Raw genomic sequence first — 25,334 nt, 5'->3', positions numbered from 1 at the left:
CTCTTATCTCTTTTAAGGAATTCATCAAATTCCCTTTACAATAAGTCCTCTCTGCTTGTGGGACATTACTCGTCCTCTCTCTATGTGCTTGTGGGACATTATCAGCCATAATGATAAGTCCTCTCTCTATGTGCTTGTGGGACATTATCAGCCATAATGATAAGTCCTCTCTCTATGTGCTTGTGGGACATTATCAGCCATAATGATATAATAATCCTTTTATAAGTATCTTTTCTTTTTCTCTCGTACCCACCTTATACATAACATGTTAAATTAATTTATACTTAAAAAAATAATTTCTCCCTTTTGGAGATGTGGGGTATCGATCCCCGTACCTCTTGCATGCTAAGCGAGCACTCTACCATCTGAGCTACATCCCCAAATTTTTGCATTACAAAACCCTAAATTTTCCGTCATCAATAATAGTGAAAATGAAGAAATATTGCTACCCAACATGTCATGAATAGGGAAAAATTGAAAAGAAATAATATATTTAATGATAGATAGTCTTCTTTTTGGAGATGCGAGGTATCGATCCCCATACCTCTCGCATGCAAAGCGAGCGCTCTACCATCTGAGCTACATCCCCATGATTTTAACATCATAAAACCCTACATGTCCCATCATCAATAATAGTGAAAATAAAAAAATATCAAAATATTAATAACAAATAGTTTGGTTTGGTGATGCTCGATAATTGTGAAAATGAAAAAATATAATAACAAATTAAATACTTTCTTTTGGAGAAGCGGGTTATCAATCCCCGTACAACTCGCATGCAAAGCGAGCGCTCTACCATCTAAGTTATATCTCTACAATTTTTACGTCACGAAACCCTAAGCGTCTCGTCATGAATAATAGTGAAAATGAAAAAATATCGCTACTCATTATGTCATAAATAAGGAAATATTGAATAGAAATAAAATAGTAATAACGAATAGTTTCTTTTGGAGATGCGAGGTATCGATCCCCGTATCTCTCCCATGCTACATTCCCACAATTTTACATAAAAAAACTTTAAACTTCCCATCATCAATGATATGAAAATGAAAAACTATCCTCGCTCATTATGCCGTAAATAAGGAAAAATTTAAAACAACTAATATACTTAGTAATCATTTCCTTTGTTGATGCATGGTATCGATCCCAGTACTTCTCACATGGAATGCAAACGCTCAACCATCTAAACTATATCCTCAAGATTCTTACATCACAAAATCCTAAACATCTCCTTATCAACAATAGTGAAAATAAAAAAATAACGCTATTCATTATGTCATAAATAAGGAAAAATTGAATAGAAATAAAATAGTAATAACGAATAGTTTCTTTTGGAGGTATGGGGTATCGATCCGATCCTCGTACCTCTCGCATGCTAAGCAAGCAATCTACCATCTAAGCTACATTCCCACAATACTTATATTAGAAAACCCTAAATGTCCCGTCATCAAGTGAAAATGAAAAAATATCTCTGCTAATTATGTCATAAATAAGGAAAGGTTGAATAGAAGTAAAATATTAATAACAAATAGTTTCTTTTGGAGATGCGGGATATCCCCTTAACTCTCGCATGCTAAATGAGCTCTACCATCTAAGCTACATCCCCACAATTTTTGCATCATAAAACTCTAAATTTCCCATCATAAGCTACATGACCACAATTCTTGCATCATAAAACCCTAAATTTCCAATCATAAGCTACATCCCCACAATTGTTGCATCATAAAACCCTCAAATTCCCATCATAAGCTACATCCCCACAATTGTGTATCGATCCCCATACCTCTCGCATGCAAAGCGAGTGCTCTACCATCTAAGCTATATCCCAAAAATTCTTATGTCACAAAGTCCTAAACATCTCGTCATCAGTAATAGTGAAAATGAAAAACTATCTCGGCTCATTATGTCCTAAATAAGAAAAAATTGAAAATATATATATTTAGTAATCGATTCAATCGGAGATGCAAGGTATTGATCCCCGTACTTTCCACATGGGAAATGAACGCTCTACCATTTGAACTACATCCCTACAATTCTTACATCAAAAAACCATAAACGTCCCTTCATCAATAATTGTGAAAATGAAAAAGTATCTCTGCATATTATGTCATAAATAAGGAAATATTGAATATAAATAAAATATTAATAATAAATAGTTTCTTTTGGAGATGCGAGGTATCGATGCTCGTACTTCTCGTATGCTAAGCCGTACCTCTCGCATGCTAAGCGAAGCTACATCCCCACAATTCTTGCATCACAAAACCTTAAATTTTCCATCATCAATAATAGTGAAAATGAAGAAATATGGCTACTCAACCTATCATGAATAAGGAAAAATTGAAAAGAAATAATTTTCAATAATATATTTAATAACATAGTTTTATTTTGGAGATGCGTGGTATCTATCCCCGTACCTCTCGCATGCAAAGCAAGCGGTCTACCATTTGAGCTACATCCCCACGATTCTTATGTTACAAAATCCTAAACGTCTCGTCATCAATAATAGTGACATGAAAAACTATCCCTACTCATTATGTCGTAAATAAGAAAAAATTGAAAAGAAATAATATATTTAGTGATCGATTCATTTGGAGATGCAAGGTATTAACCCCGTACTTTCCACATCAGAAGTGAGCGCTCTACTATCTGAATTACATCCCCATGATTCTTACAACAGAAAACCCTAAACCTCCCGTCATCAATAATTGTAAAAATGAAAAAAATATCTACGCTTAAGGAAAGATGTAATAGAAATAAAATATTAATAACATAGTTTACATATGTGTCACTTGTGTTATTTTAATGTATTTATTTACTTGGTAAATATCTTTCATACCACTAGACCAAATACCCTTGTATGAAGCCTTGGGATGGGATGTTAAGAAAGACTATGAGTATTAAGAGCATGGTGGTAAGTATAAGATGTCGAATATGAAGTCCTTAGATAAGAAGAGATTTAGACATAGGGGCATTTGAAGAATTGAACTCAAAACCTCTTGCACCCCGTGAGAATGATACCACTAAACCAAATGCCTTTTCTTGAACACCCAATATTTTTAGCTTCTACTCAAATATATTTTTCTCTTAGTAGTTGAAGGGCTATAAAACGAAAAGTTGAATTGTTATAATATACAAGGGTTATCAAATAAACCAACAACCCAACAAAAGAAACAAACTAATCAATTTTGGTTGGATTGATTCGGTTCAGTTCATCAGTTTGTTTGATTTAATTTTTCTATTTTGCCTCGTATGACAAGAAAATAAAGTTGTATTGAATGCACCTTAGTTTCATTTATGACAAACTCATATGAAACATAATTGCATTAATAGTACTCAGAGTTTGAGTCTATAAGCATTTCATAAACTTCAGTGCAATTCATGCTTCATTAAAGATGAGATGAACTTTAGTTATGTAGGGGAACTTTAAATTGCTTCATGTGGAGCTTCAATTACTATATGCTAGTTATAATCTTTAGGATTGACTAATTGGACAGGAATTCATGGATTTAGGGAAATTTGTGTGTAATTATCAACTACAACTTATGTTTTCAAATTATTAGGACATAATTTAGGTAGTTATCAACTACAACTTGTTTCTTTGCATAATATGGATTTAGTTGAGCTATTATTATCGATAAGATGAGAAAGAAATTGTCTTTGAATTGACTAATAGACCTAGGTTCATCGTTGTTGTTTTTTAACTTGTGATTTTGCAAAAAGCTTAACTAATATGAACTGTCATGTCACAAGAACTTTTAAATCAAGAATATACCCTACACATCATTCAAGATGGCAATAAAATGGAGTTAAATTGAACGCACTTTAGTTTAATTTTTGGCGTGTTCAAGATAAAACATAATTGTATTATTGATATTGAGCCTGGAGTCTATAAGAATTTAATGATCTTAAGAGAAATTCCGGTTTTATTATAGGATACCAACTTTATTTAAGGTACTAGGAGTTCAAGAATCTCGATTTGAAAGATTTGAATTCTAGACCAAATTTGTACCTAATTATTTCTTTTTATGACTAATTATAAATTAAGAGAAAAATATTTTTGTAAAGATATATTTATCTCTAAAGCTTTCCTGACAAAACCATGTTTAGACTAACTGTTTAAAGTCAGGAGATGCGGTCACAGGTGTGATTATTTTGGATGGGTTCGTAATAGAACTTACTGTTGAGATGACAGAGCCTTCAAAGGTTGTGCACTCACAGATGGGGTTGTTATGTAGCGTTAGTTTGTCTTTGTGTTTGAGTCTTTTTGTAATTGTATCCCAAACAATTTTTTTTTTTCTGTTTGGATTTGAACAACACCGTCTTATAATTTAATTTAATTTTATATTTAATGTTGTATTGTTTTCTCAATCTCATTTTAATTTTACACCATTTTCTTATTTTATATTAATTTACTTTTATTTTTATTTGTTTTCACTCTCAATTTTAGTTTCTATTTTTATTTTTATTTGTTTTCACTCTCACTTTTAGTTTCTATTTGAGTTTTGAACCCTTGAAATTTGGGTTGTGACACATTGGTATCAGAGCAGCCAGATTTTAAATTATATAGATTTTTTCTTAGGATAAAGAGTCGTATATCTCTATGACTCAACTCGATTTCATGTCTCTCCGCGACCAAGTAAGCAGTCTAACCCGATTTTGTAGTATATGATATGTTGTAAAACTTGTATGAATTTATTGTATGTTTTGATTTTCGTAGTAGTTATAAAATGTCCTTGGACGTTAAAGAGTGAACGTTAACTATATAAGACAATAGTGGATCAACGTTACAGTGTCTAGATATGGTGAGGAGGAAAAGAGTGGCATGAGATATTTGACTAGCCTTAGGAAAGCAGAGAGTTATCGTTGCACAGTGCGAGACATCTAATCCATGAAATTTTGGTACTAAAAATGAAGAAACTGGAGATGGTAACCAAACGTCTGTATGGACCATTTCGAATCGCAATTTCTTTGGTTCCCTGGTAGCGTCAACCAGATTAACCCTACGGCATGACAATCCTTGAGCTTCCACTCCTCCGTGGTCATGGTATCCAGCTTCACCCCCAAAATGGGTTCCTGAATATCTTTCTCGTATAGATAATCTTCAATTTGCATCTTCTAGAAACTGATATCGAATCCATCAAACTTTTCAATTCTAGTCTTTGAACTTTCCATCTTCACAGATCGTGGTGAATCTCTCCTCGCTCTGATACTAGTTATTAGAATCACACAACAGCGCACACACTTGATCTAAATGAACACAAAGAACATGATAGAGAAAATGTAAGAAGAAATATTGACTAATGGTTTTATATTAATGACTTCAGGTATGCAAAGAGAGGATATGGAGAATGAGAAATATACATTTAGGAAGCACTGACTAATGGGTATACATATGATTTCAGTTTATTATATATAGCTTCACTATATGTAACCGCCTACTATATATAATTATTTAATATATATTTCTCTATCAGATTTTTACTATAAATCGTCAGCCTTCATATCCAACATTCTAGAGCCCAAACAGCTCAACTTGAGCTAGTTGAATTCTACAAATAGCAAAATGGCATGTTCACAGTCGGGTTTATTTGACCTGCAAAGGCTCTTGTCAGTGATCACTCAAATGCTTGGTGACGCAGAAATAATACAATATAGGATCCAATTGCTCCTATGGATACAAAGTAACCCTGTTGTCCAGGTCAGTAAACGGTGACGCAGAAATAATACCATATAGGATCCAATTGCTCCTATGGATACAGAGTAACCCTGTTGTCCAGGTCAGTAAACGTTATTATTCCGACCAAGAAAACATCAAGTAAAAGCTGGTTGATAGAGATATTGGCCAAGGGTTACCTGTGGCTGCATGTTAGATGTCTCAGCTATTCTTGCAAAGAATTTGTGGTTCATGGTGTTTTGTATTGAACTCGAGACCTCTTGCACCTAATGCAAGAATCATACCACTTGGATACAGAGTAACCCTGTTGTCCAGGTCAGTAAACGGTGACGCAGAAATAATACCATATAGGATCCAATTGCTCCTATGGATACAGAGTAACCCTGTTGTCCAGGTCAGTAAACATTATGGTTGATAGAGATAAGGAAACATTATGGTTGATAGAGATATTGGCCCAGGGTTGCCCTGTGGCTGCATGTTAAATGTCTCAGCTATTCTTGTAAAGAATTTGTGGTTCATGGTGTTTTGTATTGAACTCGAGACCTCTTGCACCTAATGCAAGAATCATACCACTACACCAAAATGCCCTTATAATGGACCATATATTAAGTTGTTTATGGAATGTATCATCATTATTTCATTTATTTTCTTTGTTAATGAAATCCATAAGCAATTATTATTATATCTTTTAAATCTAGACCGCTGTTAAATTATTTACATAGGGTTTACGATAATTACTGTAGAGAGAAGAAACAAGAATAGAAGTAGTGTAAAAAGATAATTACTGTAGAAAGATAATTACTATAGAGAAAAAAAAATTACTGTAGAGAGAAGAAAAGAGAATAGAAGTAGTGTCAAAAGATAATTACTGTAGAAAGATAATTACTATAGAGAAAAAAAATTACTGTAGAGAGAAGAAAAAAGAATAGAAGTAGTGTAAAAAGATAATTACTATAGAAAGATAATTAATGTAGAGAAGAGAAGAAAAAAGAATAGAAGTAGTGTAAAAAGATAATTACTATAGAAAAATAATTAATGTAGAGAAGAGAAGAAAAAAGAATAGAAGTAGTGTAAAAAGATAATTACTATAGAAAAATAATTAATGTAGAGAAGAGAAGAAAAAAGAATAGAAGTAGTGTAAAAAGATAATTACTATAGAAAAATAATTAATGTAGAGAAGAGAAGAAAAAAGAATAGAAGTAGTGTAAAAAGAATAAAAGTTATGTTCTAAAGAATAAAAGTTATGACTGTAGAAAGATAATTAATGTAGAGAAGAGAAATAAAAGTTATGTTCTAAAGAATAAAAGTTATGACTGTATAAAGATAATTATTGTAATTATAGAAAGATAATTAATGTAGAGAAGAGAAGAAAAAAGAATAGAAGGAAGAGAAGAAAAAAGAATAGAAGTAGTGTAAAAATTTGATGGTTCCATTTTTTAGGCTCATCTTTTGATGAATGAACATAGGAGCATTCCAAGAATTGAACTTGGGACCTCTCTCACCCTAAGCGAGAATCATACCTTAGTTTCATTTATGGCAAACTCATATGAAACATAATTGCATTAATAGTACTAAGAGTTGGAGTCTATAAACATTTCATGAACGTGCAACTCATGCTTCATTAAAGACAGATAAACTTTAGTTAAGTAACTGGAACTTTAAATTACTTCATGTGGAGCTTCAATTACTCTATGTTAGCTACTATCTTTAGGATTTATTAATTGGACACGAGTTCTTGGATTTAGGGGATTGTTTTATGTAATTTTCAACTACAACTTATGTTTTCAAATTTTTAGGTCATAATTTAGGTAGTGGTTGTATATTATGGATGAACACTAGAATTTCTATCCCGTTCACCAATTACTCTATTTTTGTTTGAAGGCTATAATTGTCATCTATGTTGTATGGCAATAAAATTTGTTTAGATGAAATTTTAGTTAAAGTTGCATATTTTACTTCTTGCGAGTCAAAAATTTGTTTCATAGCATAATATGAATTTAGTTGCAGTGTTATTAGGAATAAGATGGAGAAAGAAATTTTCTTTAAAATAATAAAAATATGAATTTAGTTGCAGTGTTATTAGGAATAAGATGGAGAAAGAAATTTTCTTTAAAATAATAAACAGACCCATTTAGTTGCAGTGTTATTAGGAATAAGATGGAGAAAGAAATTTTCTTTAAAATAATAAACAGACCCAAGTTCATCTTTGTTGTTGTCTAATTGTGATTTTGCAAAAAGCTTAACTAATAAGAAATATTAAGGTAAATCAAGAATATATCCTACACGTCATTCAAGATGACAATAAAATGGAGTTAAATTGAACGCAGTTTTAGTTTCATGTTAGTAGGTTCAAGATGAAGCATAATTTTATTAATGATATTAAAGAGAAATTCGTGTTTTATTGGAAGAGACCAACTTCATTTAAGGTACTAGGAGTTTAAACTACTTCCATTGTAATTTCAATCACTTCATAATGATTACAAATTTAGGGTTGGCTACTTGGACATCAATTATCAACTTTAGGTTATAATTTAGGTAGTAGCCATTATAATATTAATGAGCATAAGAGCTACAATTCTTCCATGGACCATATGTGTTATAGTTAAATGAATATATATATATTATGTATGTCGAGGTTTGGGTAAAGCACAAAGTAGTAAGGAACACCATTGTCAACTCTAGAGCCACCCACAACTCATGATGGAGACCGATGCAAAATATTTTAACATCCTTTGGCATCAAGATACAGGAAAGATGAACGCCGTCAAATTGGAAGCTTTACCTGTCTTAAGAGTCACAATGAGAACTCTAATCAAGCTGGAGCCTTGGACTAGGAAAATTGTTTAGTGATAGTTGAAATGGATGACTTCGAAGTTGTGTCAGGAATGAACGTCCTGCTGAAACACAAAGTCAGTTACATGCCCCTAGCAAAATATCTAGTAGTAATGGAGTCTAATCCTACGATCATTCAGAAAAACATCCATCAACCAAGAGGGTTGAAAATGATGTCGATACTACAGTTGAGAAAGAATCATAGCCATGATGAATCTATGCCTGCTGCTATTGTTGTAATTGAAAAGGGGAGCTCGAGTGAGCCAACCTCAATAGAAACCTTGTTGCCACTACATGAACACCACGATGTAAACATGGTCAGATGATGGATTTATCCCCACCAAGAGAGACAAAAAGAAGGTTAGATACTGAAGAAGGGAGACAAAAACAAACCACTGAAGCAACACATGTTCACACAGAAATATCATCTAGACGGATGAAGAGAAGGGTCAGTTGGAAGCATCAACTACAATAATTTCAAGAAAAATAAAGAGTTCATATAAGTTAAGTTCAGATAAACTTCGAGTTCAAAGCAACAAGAACCAATGACTGGTGTGAAAATACTATGGACTAGTTAAAGTTATCCATAAGATTACGAAGACATCATATAGAATTCAATTGCTCTTATGGATGCGGACTAACCTTGTTGTCCACGTTAGTAACTTGAAACGTTATTATTTCGACCAAGAAGACATCAAGCAGAAGCAGGTGGTATGACGTCATACAAATAAGAAAAAGTTTCAAACGAAGAAAGTAGGAAAGACATGAATAGAGAAGACATGAAGACTCAATAAACCGAGAAGTGATTTTCAACAGCACCTAGTAGGTTGGAAGAGACTCCTCATTATGAGATCAGCTGGAAGCGCATTGAGAGACCAAAAGTCAGCCTCATCCAATAAATTGTGTTGAGGCAGATGTCACAGTCATGATTGCCCAAGGCGTGTTGCCTGTGGTTGCATGTTGCATGTCTCAACAATTCTTGTAAACGATTTGTTGTCCAAGGCGGTTATTTGGGCAATGTTATTGTTTACCGATTATTTGGGCGACACGCCTTGAGCAATCATGACCGTCACAATTGGCTAAGACATTTGTTGTCCAAGAGACACCTCTTATGAGGTCATGATTGGCTAAGACATTTAAAGAAGTTTTACCTAGGGCAACTTCTATCACAATCATCTTCCCGCTCTCTGAAACTTCTTTAAATGTTATTGTTCACTGGTTATTTGGGTGCATCTTCCTTAAAAGGATTGTGAGGATAGATGACCTAGGTAAAACTTCTATTGGGAGATCAGTGCAATAGAGAATCTGTGTCCTTTTCCTGAAACCTTCAGCGGACAACATAACAGAGAGTTCCTAGAAAAAATATCATAGAACAATTTGTGTAATGCCTTTGAAGTTAGGCTCAAGGCTCTATCTTATCTCCCAAGAATATGGTTCATTCTCTATTCACATAGAAATTCTGCAAAAGAAAGTGGTACCCTCGTCTTCTTTTACAAAACTTTCTCAAGTCCTCATGTAATGATTTGAAAGTGGTACCCTCATCTTCTTTTATAAGACTACCTCGGCCTTCATGGAATGATTATGCTATGTTGATTCTTAGAGAAGTGAGTAGGAGTAAGAGTAGATGACTCTTTATGGTCCAAGTCCCAAAAAAGTAAGTCTTTATGTCAAGAAAGGAGAGGAATCCTCGTAGTTTCCAAGATTTGAAGAGAATCATACATACACAAATTTCCTTTATTTGTTTATTCTTGTTGTTTCCTCTCTTTAATTAACATGTTATAAAGACACTGGTAAATTATAATTAAATATAGCATCCTTTTTTTTTCTTTTTTTCTTTGCCAATATCCTTCTAAATTACTTCTTGGTTCAAGGTTTAAAAAACCTATTTCAAATCTTATTATATTGCATGCTTCAATTTGATATAATTGTTAGAAAGCAAATCAAGACGCGTAAGTGGATTAAATCTGTAAGCAACTTCAAAAAGAGAACAATGAGTGGCAAACATTCATCCCAAGACTTAATATTCTTACAAATAATAGCCCTAAGCAATGCGCCTAATGTTCTATTAACCACCTCAGTTTCCTCATTAATCTGAAGATGACATGTAGTTGAAAACAATAATTTGTTACCCAATTTATGACTTAATATTCTTATAAATAATAGCTCTAAGCTCCTAATATTTTATTAACCACCTCAGTTTGCTCATGAATCTGAGGATGACATGCAAGTGAAAACAATAATTTGGTACCCAATTTATCCACCATACTTTCCAAAAATGACTTAAAAATTTAACATCCCTATTTTTTTTTGTATGCAGCAAACATTGGGAACATTGACTACAAAACTTATAAAAATTGTAATTCATGGCAAAGGTCATATGGATCGTGATTTGCATTTTCTCCCATATCTTGTTTTCGCTAACTAAAGTTTTCCAATAACTCCCAAACTTCATTACCTTATATAAACCTCTTGGGATAAGGATTCATATAACACTTCATAAAATAAGATCTACTGATGAATTTCATAGCATTTGAAGGTCATCTAGGTCATGAACCGAAGGTAAATTACCTTAGGGGCATTATGGTCATTTTACACCATTTCTTGGTTTACCTACTTATCCTTATCCAATGACCACCAAATTTCATATCTAACCTCAACATACTATAATATGCTCAGTATTAAAATTTGATAGGCAGCGGAGCTCATATAGTGGGTTATTTTAATGTTACTTAAATCTCGAGCTATTTAATCGGTTCAGGGTCTTAACTCATGGTTATTTGGGTTTTTCTTTCATATCTCGTTAATTCATACTTGTTTTACGGTTCATATGAAAATCCAAGCGATTTCTACAAGTATTTCTTAACAAAAAGTTCAAGGTGGCTACTTGCCTCGTCGTCGACGTTTGGGACATCCATTCTTGAGCTTCCAGTATCTGAATTACTTCAAATTTCCTTCCACGTACACCTTATTGAGTCTAGTTTCTGAAACCATAAGATTTTCTATCAGAATCGGTCTGAAATGGGTTTAACATTGAGAAAACCAGAGAAAATGTTAAATTTTAAGTTCACTTGGACAGTTCAGTTGAACTGGCCATATCATTGTTTTCTTCCTCTGAACAGGAAGAAGATGCGCATTTTTCGCGTCGCCGCCATCTGAAACTCAGCCTGTACAGCCACATTTACAGCGTTTCTCTCCTCGATTTCTTTATGAAACTTAAAGATGGGTATTACAAGGAAGGTCTAGGGATTGATTTGATGATACCTTCTCGTGGATCGTAGCCTAAGATATTCGCTTCGAAAGTTCATCCAAAATCTGATTTATCGCTGGAGATAAAACAAAGGATTTCTTATTGGGTAGCCGATTCTAGGGGTTTCAAGGCCCTATTTCTTCATTGAACCTCTTCCATATCCTTTCTTCAGGCTAAAGGAATTGGTTTGGAGGAACGTCTTTGAGTGTAATTCTTATTCTATAAAAAATTTAATGATTTGGGAAGTTTATAAAAATTAGAAAAAGTACCATTTTCTCAATGTTTATTCAATTTTACTTGTTCTTTGCTTCTAGATACAACCTAGTAGGGATTATACAGGGTCTCTTATTGGAGACCTTGAGTGTTGCAAATTCTCCTCTCCTTTGAAAACTTTCGGTCATCCAAAGTGCTTATTCTAAAATAGGTCAGGGTACAAGGTTCTTATTTGCCTTCTTTTTCCCAGTGGCTTCTTCTACTCTATGATTCTTCCATAGGATCTTAACAAGAGAGATTTCCTTGTTTCTCAATCATTTGACTTTCTTGTCTATTATTTGAATCGGGTCTTCTTTATCCGTTAGGTCATCTTTCAAGAAGAGAGTTTCATGAGCCAGTACGTGCGAATGATCTAGGGTCTACTTCCGTAGTACGGATACATGAAAGATATTATGTACTGCAGACAAGTTTGGGCATTGCCCGATTCTATAGGCCATAGATCCAATCCTTTCTAATATCTCAAAGGGACGGATAAACCTAGGGCTTAGCTTCCCCTTTTTACCCTACCTGAGCACCCCTCTCATGGGGTGCTACCTTTAGGAATATATGATCCCCTACCTACAATTCCATGTCCTTGCACCTTAGGTCTGCATGGCTTTTCTCTCGGCTTTGTGTGGTTTGTATCCTAGCTTTAATCTTCTAGACTGTGGCGTTGGTAATTTGCACCAGCTCTGACCCAATAATTGTCGTTTGCCCCCCTCCTTCCCAAAAGATAGGGGATCAAAATCTTCGTCCATAGAGAACCTCGTATGTGGCCATTTGTATGGTGGCTTGGCAAGTATTATTATAAGTGAATTTCATAAGGGGTAGGTACTTATCCCAACTTCCTGCATAATCCATCTCATATACCCTCAACATGTCTTCCAATATTTGCTTGAGCATTTCTGTTTGACCATCTGTTTATGGGTGGAATGTCGTACTATAACTGCGTACCCAATGCCTTTTGTTGAATTTTCCAGAAGCGAGATTTAAATCTGGCATCTCGGTCTAATACTATTGTCTTTTGTTGAATTTCCAGAAGTGTACCCAATACCTTTACTGATGAATATTCATTTTTAATGTTAGCAAGAGTAGCTCAGTTGGGAGATTGTTAGACTGAAGATTTGAAGGTCACACGTGTTTTATCCACGTTCAACGCACCTAATACAAGTTTATTATCTGACTATACAATCTAAAAACATAACTTGCTTATTCAATCTAAAATTAGTGATTATTTCTTTTTTATACATAATGAATTAGTGGAAATATCTTTAATTATGAATTTTCATTTTTAATATTAGCGGGGATAGCTCTGTTGGGAGAGCGTCAGGCTGAAGATTTAAAGGTCACGTGTTTGATCTCCACGTTCACCGCACCTAATTCTAGTTGCATAACCCGACTATTCAATCTAAAATTAGTCATTATTCCTTTCTGAAATCTCAATGAATTATCTGAAATACCTAACGTGTTCTAGTTCACCTTCTAGTTCACCGCACCTTATACAAGTTGGATAACTTGAATATCTTATTAAAAATTAGTGATTATTTCTATTTAAAATTTCAATGAATTAGCGAAAATACCTTTATTGATGAATTTTCATTTTTAATGTTAGTGTGGATAGCTCAGTTGAGAGAGCGTTAGATTGAAGATCTGAAGGTCTCGTGCTCGATCCATGTTAACCACACATGGTTCACGTTGCACAATTTGACTATTCAATCTAAAATTAATGATCATTTCTTTCTAAAATTTCAATTAATTATCGGAAATATCTTTACTTAAAAACATTCATTTTTAATGTTAGCGAGGATACCTCAGTTTGGAGAGCGTCAGATTTAAGGTTTGAAGGTCACTTGTTCAATCTCCACGTTCACCGCACCTGTTTCTATTTGCATAACCTGACTATTCAATAAAAAATTAGTCATTATTTCTTTTGAATCAGCGAAAATATCTTTACTGATGAATTTTCATTTTTGATGATTGTGGGGATAGCTCAGTTGGGAGAGCGTCAGACTGAAAATCTGAAGGTCACGTGTTCAATCTACGTTCATCGCACTTGGTTCATTACTTATGAATTTTTATTTTTAATGTTAGCAGGGATAGTGATTATTTTTTATTTTTAATGTTAGCAGGGATAGCTCGGGAGAGTGTTAAACTATTCACCGCACTTGTTTCCATTTGCATAAGCTGACTATTCAATAAAAAAAATTAGTATGAATTAGCGTAAATACCTCATTGGTTGCATAAGTTCATAAAGTTGCATAACTTTATTCAATCTAAAATTAGTGATTATTCCTTTTTAAAATATAATGAATTAGCAGAAATACCTTTACTTATGATTTTTTTTTCTTCAAATATTAGCGAAGATAACTCAGTTTTGAGAGTGTCAAACTGAAAATCTAAAGGTCACGTGTTCGATCCATGTTCACCGCACCTGATTCACGTCACATAACTTGACTCTTGACTATTTAATTTAAAATTAGTGATTATTTCTTTTTAAAATATCAATGAATTAGCTAAATACCTTACTAATGAGTTTTCATATTTAATGTTAGGTGGATAGCTTAGTTGGGAGAGCGTCACTATAGATCTCAAGGTCATGTGTTTGATCCACGTTCACTGCACCTTTTTAAAATATCAATGAATTAGCTAAATACCTTACTAATGAGTTTTCATTTTTAAAGTTAGGTGGATAGCTTAGTTGGGAGAGCGTCACTATAGATCCAAGGTCACATGAGTTTTCATTTTTAAAGTTAGGTGGATAGCTTAGTTGGGAGAGCGTCACTATAGATCCAAGGTCACATGAGTTTTCATTTTTAAAGTTAGGTGGATAGCTTAGTTGGGAGAGCGTCACTATAGATCCAAGGTCACATGAGTTTTCATTTTTAAAGTTAGGTGGATAGCTTAGTTGGGAGAGCGTCACTATAGATCTCAAGGTCACATGTTTGATAAAGTTAGGTGGATAGCTTAGTTGGGAGAGCGTCACTATAGATCTCAAGGTCACATGTTTGATCCACGTTCACCGCACCCTGACTATTCAATCTAAAATTAGTGATTATTTCTTTTTACAATTACTTGACTATTTAATCTAAAATTAGTGATTATTTCTTTTTACAATTACTTGACTATTTAATCTAAATTGAGTGATTATTTCTTTTTAAAATTTCAACGAATTAGAGTAAATAATTTTACTGATGAATTTTCATTTTAATGTTAGCGTGGATAGTTTAATTGGGAGTGGGAGTGGATTCCTAATTCTTTATTTGACTATAAATGCTCCATAAGATATTTAGTAAAATGACTCATTTTATTGCATGGAACAATAAAATTGATGTTACATTTTTCAATGTTGCTAAGTTGAGTTCTTGTAACAACCGAAGAAAATAAAATAAAATAATAATAATAATAATAATAATAATAATAATAAACATAAGACATTTAGTAAAATGACTCATTTTATTGCATGGAACAATAAAATTGATGTTCCCGTAGAATTGTCAATACATTCTACTTTCAATGTTGCTAAATTGAGTCCTTTTGATGTAGGTGATGATTTTTCTGATTCGAGGACGAATCCTGAAGAGGGAGATGATGATAAGAATCACTGTGTACATTCTACTTTCAATGTTGCTGAGTTGAGTTCTTGTAACAACCGAAGAAAATAAAATAAAATAATAATAATAATAATAAACATAAGACATTTAGTAAAATGACTCATTTTATTGCATGGAACAATAAAATTGATGTTCCCGTAGAATTGTCAATACATTCTACTTTCAATGTTGCTAAATTGAGTCCTTTTGATGTAGATGATGATTTTTCTGATTCGAGGACGAATCCTGAAGAGGAAGATGATGATAAGAATCACGGTGTACATTCTACTTTCAATGTTGCTGAGTTGAGTTCCTATAACAACCGAAGAAAATAAAATAAAATAATAACAATAATAATAATAATAATAATAAATAAATAAATAAAAAATTTACTAACGGATCCCTACTCCTTCCTTCAATCTCTCACCACTCCTTCCCTAAAAATAAATCTGGCAATAAATCAGGAATTCTTTTCTGTAAAGATTTACCTAAAATTTCTTCGTTACTACCAAAACAAATAGAAAAAAACAAAAAACAAAAAGTTTAAACTGATTTAGTTTGGGCTGAGGAGATACGTCATTTGAAGAGGTCAGTAGTGAAAACAAAAAGTTTAAACTGATTTAGTTTGGGCTGAGGAGATACGTCATTTGAAGAGGTCAGTAGTGACATGTTAAATCTTCCTCTTATTTTATTAAGTAATATTAATTTGGTTACAATTATTTTGTATTGAATTAGAGATTAAAGGAAAATAATTTTGGATGAGTTTTAGGAAATCACAAAGAATTATATTTTAGATCTCATGAATTGTTTAGATTTCTGAATTGTTACAATGATTTAGGTTGTCAATAATTTTATAGACAAAGGAAATAAGAAAAAAAAACTAAATAGAGATGAAAATCCAGAATACTGTTAACGGAAAAGAGAAAAAAAAATGAAAGTAAAAATAAAAAGGGAAGATTTGGAAGATTTGGAAGTAAGGATAGATTAACAAAATTGGCCAATAATATCTCCAAAATAATTACCGTAGAAGATAGAAGATAGAAGATGGAAGATGGAAGATGGAAGATGGAAGATGGAAGATGGAAGATGGAAGATGGAAGATTGAGAAAAGATTTTGTTGAACATAATTTTAAAAAAAATAAAACAGGAAACATTAGAGGGCAAGGAACTCCATCAAATTTTGTCTAACGAGAAATATCAGAATTTAAGAATAGCCAATGTAAATTAGGGAAATAATTTTATAGAGTTCAAACTTGAAACTGATGTCATGGGCGTTGACTTGGAGTTCAATGGACTTTCATTAAGGATATATTTGTGAGGACGACTTAAGCTAACCAGGTAAGTGACCTTACTATCGGCATGGTTATATTTGATGTTGACACGTTCCCTGTGGTTCTGCACGTGTCATATATATATATTGATATGTGTGAATTGTCTATGGATCGATATACTTCCTATATGTTATGTTATGTTATGTTATTACAGGTGGTTTGTATGATAATAATTATGGTATGATGTACTCAAGGATATGTTTGAGATAGGATACGAGAAGAATGCACAAAACGAAATGTAACGATAGAAGTAAGATACGTTCATGAAACATTAAGGTTAGGTTAAATACTGGAGTGCTATGGATAGGAGAGATTAATGAAAGAATACGGTTAGGTTATGGGTAGAAAGGGATAGGTTTGTGATAGATTGATAGAACGATAGCGTTATGGTAAGTTAGAGAACGATATGACTATGAAGTGTTTACGTTATGACTTGTTTATGATATGGTACATTGTATGCTAGATTATTGTGCTTAAGTAAGAAAGGGCTAGGGATTTATTTGATAACTTCTCGTGGATCGTAGCCTAAGATATTCGCTACCAAAGTTCATCCAAAATCTGATTTATCGCTAGAGATAAAACAAAGGATTTCTTATTGGGTAGCCGATTCTAGGGGTTTCAAGGCCCTATTTCTTCATTGAACCCTTTCCATATCCTATCTTCAGGCTTAAGGAATTAGTTTGGAGGAACGTCTTTGAGTGTAGGACCTTAATTTCCAAAAATCGTTCTCGGTATGCAACTCACTCGAAACGCCAGATTTTCGATCTCGCTGGTAGCTTGTTCTACGACGTCTCGCTCTCGATTCCTTCATCAAGTTTACTCAACTTCTTCCTCTGAAGCTAGAGGAATCCTTAATTTGAAGGAAAAGAGATCGTAGAGAGTAATTTTGACTCTTATCCTCAATTTAATTTCGAAACCTATTTCCTTCAATTTGGCACGCTCTCGAGGTTATTTTTCTTTGTGGTCTTCTATGGAAGCATTCCTTGGAGGTGTAGAAACTGATTGGAATCATTCTTGCTCGACGAGTCATCATGTATCCTCGGATTGGATTTTCAAGTTTTTCTTGAAGTTCTTCAATGGCAGATTGAATTGGGGGAATGGTTTCTTGGCACTTTCATCACTCTATTCCTTCATAGAACTTGTGGGTAATCTTGTTCAGAAACTGTAGGAATAAGTTTGAAGAGAAATGGTGGAGGATTGCTCTCGAATTTGGAAGAAATCTGAGAGTAGGAGACCCACAATCTAAACGCTTATTGCCTTTAATTGGTGGATCGACCTTTCTCGATTCTTATTTCATATTGTTGCTTCTACTTTCGACCTTATAGGAGGAGCTTAAACCGACATTGAGAGCTCCAGAATCTTCGTTAATTAGAGATCGAACTTTCTGGATAATTTTTTGGAGATATCAACTCCAATCATAGCCTTACCGACCTCGGTTTTGAATACTAGTCGTTGGATGTGATGACCCGTGCATGTTCGTTCTAGATCATATCAAATTTTGGAGGAGATCCGACGGTTGAGATTTCAGTTCGAAATATTTTGCTCGGATGGTCACTGTAGATGCTTTGATTCAAATTAGAGTGGCATTTTTGTAATTATCCATTCTTCTAGGGGTATTTTGGTAATTTGCCACTTTTTAAATATTTTATTATTATTTTTCACAAAAAAATTCATAATTTTTCTACACATTTCTCTTAGCTTTTTTATCATTTTCCCCTTTTTTGAATCTTGAGATTCCTTCTAGATAAGGAATTACAAATCCAGAAAGATTCTTGATAATTGATAAAATGACTTTTTTGCCTTTTTGATCTACTTTTTTCTTTCAAATCCTTTTCGAAGGGCCTTTAACTCCTTGAAATCACTTGTTAGGGTACACGAGTGACTTGACTAAGTACTTTGTTCTTGCTTAATCCTTTAATTTTTTTCCTTTCTATCCTTTGGGTCTTTCACGAGTGGCTTATTCTTATGGGAGATAATTTCCTTCATTTTTGGGTGTTACATATACATACTCGTTACAAACACAAAATAAGAAGCAGACTCAAAAGAAGAACAAAAAATACTAGATTAAAAACAGAGATTAGTCCATGGCCCACACTCTAAAGGCCGCTCTCATCCATGACCAACTCTTAGTTACTTGAAAAAAAATGATAAACATGGAGTGAGTAGAACTTAGTAAGTAGCCTACTAGTAGGTTCTTAATCGCGACCTTAAAACCTCTTGTTATGTTTTCTGGATCTTATACTAATCTTGAAAACCTTCCCCTAAAATAACCTTCAATTTTCTCCCCATGAACACAATTTTCTCCCCATCTCTCTTCTTTTAAAAACTTTTGAAAGTTAAAAGAGTAGTTTTGAAGTTTTTTTTTTTTTTTTTTTTGAAAATTCAACGTATTTTTTTTATAAAAAAATTATGAGTATTTTTTTTAGATAAAGTGCAAAGTTCAATGGTATTTTTATTAATTCAGATTATAATTAAAAAAAAATACAAAATTTTGTGGATTAATGTAATATTAATTTTATTAAAATACATAACACCACATCAAAATTAATTTATTCGGACTAAAATTAAAACTAAAAAATCAATTTATTTTAAACTAAAAAATTAATTTATTTTAAAACTAAAAAGTATTTAAGGATTTTATTTCTTAGACCCATCTTTCTAAATTATGGCTTTTATTTCTCTTTGGTCAAAACAATCCTTCAAGCACAAAATTGAAGTTAGTTAGTCGATTATAATATTTGACAGGCTAGTTTTTAAACTACTTTAAATGGGTGTAAAGAAAGCATGAGAATAACTTAGTGTCACTAATCTGACACGTGTTGAGCATGTACTGAACACTTGTTAATACAATGGATACATTACAAATTTATAATCCATCGTATCAGACACTTGACTTTGAATATATTTTGAGAGTGAAACGTACATTAAGCTTTTTTGAAGTATACAAATCTATAAACTTATTTATATGAATTTATCTCTAATATAAAATTGATAATTTTTTTGAAATAATTCTTTTTAATTAACGTATCATTGTCACATCGGTGTCCAAGTTTTTTAAGAATGACATGTTACTGTTACGAACAGAAAAGGAAAACTGTAAAGATCGGAGAAATCTCTCATCCAATTGAAGAATGGCTAAATCAAATCTAATTCAAATAACTAGATCAAATCTAATCCAAATAACTCAATCAAATCTAATCCTAACTACCATATCTATTTGGTATCATATTTATGTCTCGTATCTCTATCTCATTTTTATTTTTGTGACTCTGAGATATTTTGCTTTTATAAATAGATATCTTCACGAAAATAAGTTTAATTTATGTTGAGATGGAGAATAAAAATTTACACTTAAAGGACGTTGATACTTGGGACTTTGATTCCTCTTAGTGTGAAGCTTGCACCTTGCAATTACTTGGGTAGAGAATGTGTTTCACTTAAAATTCACTCAAGAGAAAATAATCAAATAACGAACCATATTTGAGAGAGGATAACTTTTTTTTTTTTAATCTTTGGGAAACAAGAAGAATAAAAACAAAAACATGGCATGAATGACATCTTCTTGAATCTTTGTTTTGTTCTCCTAAATGTATATAAAAAAAAATCTTATATATTTTTAGATAAAAAATTTAAGATTACCTATTTAATAAAACTCCATCCAAACTTCTACTCATAAATTTAATTATTATTTGTATAAAATTGTTAATATGTAAGAAAATACACATACAAAATGTTTATACTATTGGTAGTACACTAGTCTCGGTTGTTTGACTAAAACAATGCAACCATTGTCCAAACTAAAGAATTTGATTAGAAGCTATCTCCTAATAGAGGGAGGCTCAATTACACTTTGTTGTAAGATTTGACCCTATCAATTTGAATAGCGTTCCCCAACTATAAATATTGAACTCTAAAGTATTCACGAGCAAAGTAAGTTTGTTGAAACTATCTATAAAAGTGTTCCAAAGTGAGTCATGTAGAAGATTTGCCTTAAAATCTAGTTCCAATTAAGGATGTCAATGATGAAGAAGTGCAAGCTGTTGGAAGGTTTGCCGTGGAAAATTTCAGAGGTGGTAGATATAATTTAATCTACAAGCGTGTGGAGAATGGTCTTTTCAGTCCCATATAGGCTTTGACCTCAAATTTTATATTATTGTGATAGAAGCTATAAATGACAACAATATTCATTGGTCAGATATTGCAATTGTAAAGAAGTTCCGTCATATGCATGGGACGCTACCGCCATCCTATAAGCTCTTATCTTTTGAGGAATTCATCAAATTCCCTCTCTACAAGTAGTATAAGCTCTTATCTTTTGAGGAATTCATCAAATTCCCTTACAATAAGTACTAGATTGCTTTCTCTCCATAAGTTGCTTACAATAAGTTCAAGATTGCTTTCTCTCCATAAGTAGCAGCCACAAGTAATATAAGCTCTTATCGTTTGAGGAATTCATCAAATTCCCTTACAATAAGTACTAGATTGCTTTCTCTCCATAAGTAGCTTACAATAAGTACTAGATTGCTTTCTTTCCATAAGTAGCTTACAATAAGTACTAGATTGCTTTCTCTCCATAAGTAGCAGCCACAAGTAGTATAAGCTCTTATCTTTTGAGGAATTCATCAAATTCCCTTACAATAAGTACTAGATTGCTTTCTCTCCATAAGTAGCAGTATAACTACTAGATTGCTTTCTTTACTTAAATAAGTCCTCTCTCTATGTGCTTGTCTACTAGATTGCTTTCTTTACTTAAATAAGTCTTCTCTCTATGTGCTTGTTAGATTGCATTCTATAAGTAGCAGTATAACTACTAGATTGCTTTCTTTACTTAAATAAGTCCTCTCTCTATGTGCTTGTTAGATTGCTCTCTATAAGTAGCAGTATAACTACTAGATTGCTTTCTTTACTTAAATAAGTCCTCCCTATGTGCTTGTTAGATTGCTTTCTATAAGTAGCAGTAGCTTAGCAGTATAACTACTAGGTTGCTTTCTTTACTTAAATAAGTCCTCTTAGATTGCTTTCTACAAGTAGCAGTATAACTACTAGATTGCTTTCTTTACTTAAATAAGTCCTCTCTATGTGCTTAACTACTAGCTTGCTTTCTATAAGTAGCAGTATAACTACTAGATCTATGTGCTTGTTAGATTGCTTTCTATAAGTAACAGTAGCTTTCTATAAGTAGCAGTATAACTACTAGATTGCTTTCTTTACTTAAATAAGTCCTAGATTGCTTTCTTTACTTAAATAAGTCCTACTAGATTGCTTTTCTTTACTTAAATAAGTTCTATAAGTAGCAGCTCTATGTGCTTGTTAGATTGCTTTCTATAAGTAGCTTTCTATAAGTAGGAGTATAACTACTAGATTGCTTTCTTTACTTAAATAAGTCCTAGATTGCTTTCTTTACTTAAATAAGTCCTACTAGATTGCTTTTCTTTACTTAAATAAGTCCTAGATTGCTTTCTTTACTTAAATAAGTCCTCTCTCTATGTGCTTGTTAGATTGCTTTACTTAAATAAGTCCTAAGTCCTAGCTTTTCTTTACTTATTTAAGTCCTAGATCGCTTTCTTTACTTAAATAAGGCTTTACTTAAATAAGTCCTAAGTCCTAGCTTTTTTTACTTAAATAAGTCCTAGATTGCTTTCTTTGCTTAAATAAGTCCTCTCTCTATGTGCTTGTTAGATTGCTTTACTTAAATAAGTCCTAAGTCCTAAATTGCTTAGTCCTCTCTCTATGTGCTTGTTAGATTGCTTTACTTAAATAAGTCCTAAGTCCTAAATTGCTTAGTCCTCTCTCTATGTGCTTGTTAGATTGCTTTACTTAAATAAGTCCTAAGTCCTAGATTGCTTAGTCCTCTCTCTATGTGCTTGTTAGATTGCTTTACTTAAATAAGTCCTAAGTCCTAGATTGCTTTCTTTACTTAAATTAGATTGCTTTACTTAAATAAGTCTATGTGCTTGTTAGATTGCTCTCCATGTGCTTGTTAGATTGCTTTACTTAAATAAGTCCTAAGTCCTAAATTGCTTAGTCCTCTCTCTATGTGCTTGTTAGATTGCTTTACTTAAATAAGTCTTAAGTCCTAGATTGCTTAGTCCTCTCTCTATGTGCTTGTTAGATTGCTTTACTTAAATAAGTCCTAAGTCCTAGATTGCTTTCTTTACTTAAATTAGATTGCTTTACTTAAATAAGTCTATGTGCTTGTTAGATTGCTCTCTATGTGCTTGTTAGATTGCTTTACTTAAATAAGTCCTAAGTCCTAAATTGCTTAGTCCTCTCTCTATGTGCTTGTTAGATTGCTTTACTTAAATAAGTCCTAAGTCCTAAATTGCTTAGTCCTCTCTCTATGTGCTTGTTAGATTGCTTTACTTAAATAAGTCCTAAGTCCTAGATTGCTTAGTCCTATCTCTATGTGCTTGTTAGATTGCTTTACTTAAATAAGTCTATGTGCTTGTTAGATTGCTTTACTTAAATAACTCTATGTGCTTGTTAGATTGCTTTACTTAAATAACTCTATGTGCTTGTTAGATTGGTTTTCTTAAATAAGTATTGCTTTCTAGGTAGAACTACTATGCTAGTTGTTAGATTGCTTTCTATAAGTAGAAGTATCCTAGTCTTCTCTCTCTGTGCTTGTTAGATTGCTTTACTTAAATAAGTATTGCTTTCTATAAGTAGAAGTATAATTGTTTGAGTATATCTTTTCTTTTTCTCTCGTACCCACCTTATACATAACATGTTAAATTAATTCATACTTAAAAAAATTATTTCTCCCTTTTGGAGATGCAGGGTATTGATCCCCGTACCTCTCGTATGCTAAGCGAGCGCTCTACCATCTGAGCTACATCCCCACAATTTTTGCATCACAAAACCCTAAATTTCCCCTCATCTTTAATAGTGAAAATGAAGAAATATTGCTGCCCAACATGTCATGAATAGGGAAAAATTGAAAAGAAATAATATATTTAATAATAAATAGTCTTATTTTTGGAGATGCGAGGTATCTATCCCCGTACCTCTCGCATGCAAAGCGAGTGCTCTACCATCTAAGCTACATCCCCGTGATTTTTTCATCATAAAACCCTAAATGTCCCATCATCAATAATAGTGAAAATAAAAAAAATATCAAAATATTAATAACAAATAGTTTGGTTTGGTGATGCGGGGCATCGATAATTGTGAAATTGAAAAAATATAATAACAAATTAAATACTTTCTTTTGGAGAGGCGGGTTATCAATCCCCGTACAACTCGCATGCAAAGCGAGCGCTCTACCATCTAAGCTATATCTCTACAATTTTTACGTCACGAAACCCTAAACGTCTCGTCATGAATAATAGTGAAAATGAAAAAATATCGCTACTCATTATGTCATAAATAAGGAAATATTGAATAGAAATAAAATAGTAATAACGAATAGTTTCCTTTGTTGATGCATGGTATTGATCCTAGTACTTCTTACATGGGATGCAAACGCTCAACCATCTAAGCTATATCCTCAAGATTCTTACATCACAAAATCCTAAACATGTCGTCATCAACAATAGTGAAAATAAAAAATAACGCTATTCATTATGTCATAAATAAGGAAAAATTGAATAGAAATAAAATAGTAATAACGAATAGTTTCTTTTAGAGGTATGGGGTATCGATCCGATCCTCGTACCTCTCGCATGCTAAACAAGCAATCTACCATCTAAGCTACATTCCCGTCATCAAGTGAAAATGAAAAAATATCTCCGCTAATTATGTCATAAATAAGGAAAGGTTGAATAGAAGTAAAATATTAATAACAAATCGTTTCTTTTGGAGATGCGGGATATCCCCTTACCTCTCGCATGCTAAATGAGCTCTACCATCTAAGCTACATCCCTACAATTCTTGCATCATAAAACCCTAAATTTCCCATCATAAGCTACATCCCCACAATTGTTGCATCATAAAACCCTAAATTTCCAATCATAAGCTACATCCCCACAATTGTTGCATCATAAAACCCTCAAATTCCCATCATAAGCTACATCCCCACAATTGTTGCATCATAAAACCCTAAATTTTCCATCATCAATAATATTGAAAATGAAGAAAAGCTAGAGATGCAGGGTATCGATCCCCATACCTCTCGCATGCAAAGCGAGTGCTCTACCATCTAAGCTATATCCCCAAAATTCTTATGTCACAAAGCCCTAAACATCTCGTCATCAGTAATAGTGAAAATGAAAAACTATCTCGGCTCATTATGTCCTAAATAAGAAAAAATTGAAAAAAAAATATATTTAGTAATCGATTCAATCAGAGATGCAAGGTATTGATCCCCGTACTTTCCACATGGGAAATGAACGCTCTACCATTTGAACTATATCCCTACAATTCTTACATCAAAAAACGTTAAACGTTCCTTCATCAATAATTGTGAA

General features: G+C 32.9%; 4 non-coding genes across 4 annotated transcripts; 1 reads left to right on the top strand and 3 right to left on the bottom strand.

Annotated features, from left to right (window-relative positions):
- Positions 1–307: 307 nt before the first annotated feature.
- Positions 308–380, bottom strand: TRNAA-AGC. The gene has a single exon. It is a non-coding gene; the product is annotated as a tRNA-Ala (tRNA).
- A 136-nt stretch (positions 381–516) lies between these two features.
- Positions 517–589, bottom strand: TRNAA-UGC. The gene has a single exon. It is a non-coding gene; the product is annotated as a tRNA-Ala (tRNA).
- A 13,395-nt stretch (positions 590–13,984) lies between these two features.
- TRNAF-GAA lies at positions 13,985–14,057 on the top strand. Its single transcript has one exon. It is a non-coding gene; the product is annotated as a tRNA-Phe (tRNA).
- A 9,638-nt stretch (positions 14,058–23,695) lies between these two features.
- Positions 23,696–23,768, bottom strand: TRNAA-AGC. Its single transcript has one exon. It is a non-coding gene; the product is annotated as a tRNA-Ala (tRNA).
- Between the last annotated feature and the right edge of the window lie 1,566 nt (positions 23,769–25,334).

This window comes from Cucurbita moschata, unplaced genomic scaffold, assembly GCF_002738365.1.
Source record: "Cucurbita moschata cultivar Rifu unplaced genomic scaffold, Cmos_1.0 Cmo_Scf00110, whole genome shotgun sequence".
NCBI classification, from domain to species: domain Eukaryota; kingdom Viridiplantae; phylum Streptophyta; class Magnoliopsida; order Cucurbitales; family Cucurbitaceae; genus Cucurbita; species Cucurbita moschata.
The sequence above is the reverse complement of the archived record's forward strand: the minus strand, read 5'-3'. Positions and strand labels throughout refer to the sequence as shown.